This window comes from Sinocyclocheilus anshuiensis, unplaced genomic scaffold (assembly GCF_001515605.1).
Source record: "Sinocyclocheilus anshuiensis isolate Anshui unplaced genomic scaffold, SAMN03320099.WGS_v1.1 C31820519, whole genome shotgun sequence".
NCBI classification, from domain to species: domain Eukaryota; kingdom Metazoa; phylum Chordata; class Actinopteri; order Cypriniformes; family Cyprinidae; genus Sinocyclocheilus; species Sinocyclocheilus anshuiensis.
This window is the reverse complement of record NW_015605068.1, coordinates 1-524: the sequence shown is the minus strand read 5'-3', so window position 1 is coordinate 524 and position 524 is coordinate 1. Positions and strand designations below refer to the sequence as shown.

General features: G+C 41.6%; 1 long non-coding RNA gene across 1 annotated transcript; it reads right to left on the bottom strand.

Annotated features, from left to right (window-relative positions):
- Positions 1-6: 6 nt before the first annotated feature.
- LOC107682190 (uncharacterized) lies at positions 7-524 on the bottom strand. Its single transcript, XR_001633402.1, has 3 exons — positions 515-524; positions 342-422; positions 7-255 (listed from the first exon to the last, which is right to left on the bottom strand). It is a non-coding gene; the product is annotated as an uncharacterized LOC107682190 (long non-coding RNA).

The following is a 524-nucleotide window of genomic DNA, read 5'->3' as shown; positions in this document are numbered from 1 at the left end:
ACAGGAAATGTAAACACAAACATCCCAGAAGATGTGACCACAAATACAATCCAAGCCTCTATTCTGTTCTGTAGTTTCCATGACGACATCACTGGTGTGTTTTTAAACTCGTGTCAGGAAGTTCAGGTTGAGGCTGCTGGGGATCTGGATGGTCTCAAGGGCCACAGGTGAAGGGCTGAAGGGGAAGGTGACTGGGAAAATGATCTTAGCATCCATCAGTAACTGAGAAGACTCCTTACGATCCTTTAATAAAGTCTAGAGAGAATGGAGAAGTGTTTTAACATGTAAATCCAACAATAGCGGCTTTAAAATACATTTAAAAACCTTGAGAAATGACTCACCTGTACAGACTTTATGAATAATATAGACACTCTCTCCTCAAACTCATTCACTGGTGTGTACAAGCTGAGGATTTTCACAATCTGTCCCAGAAAGAAACAGAACATCAGAATTAAACTGAAGGTTTCAGCTCTCTCTCTCACACACACACACACACACACACAGAGACACACACCTGTTCAGTG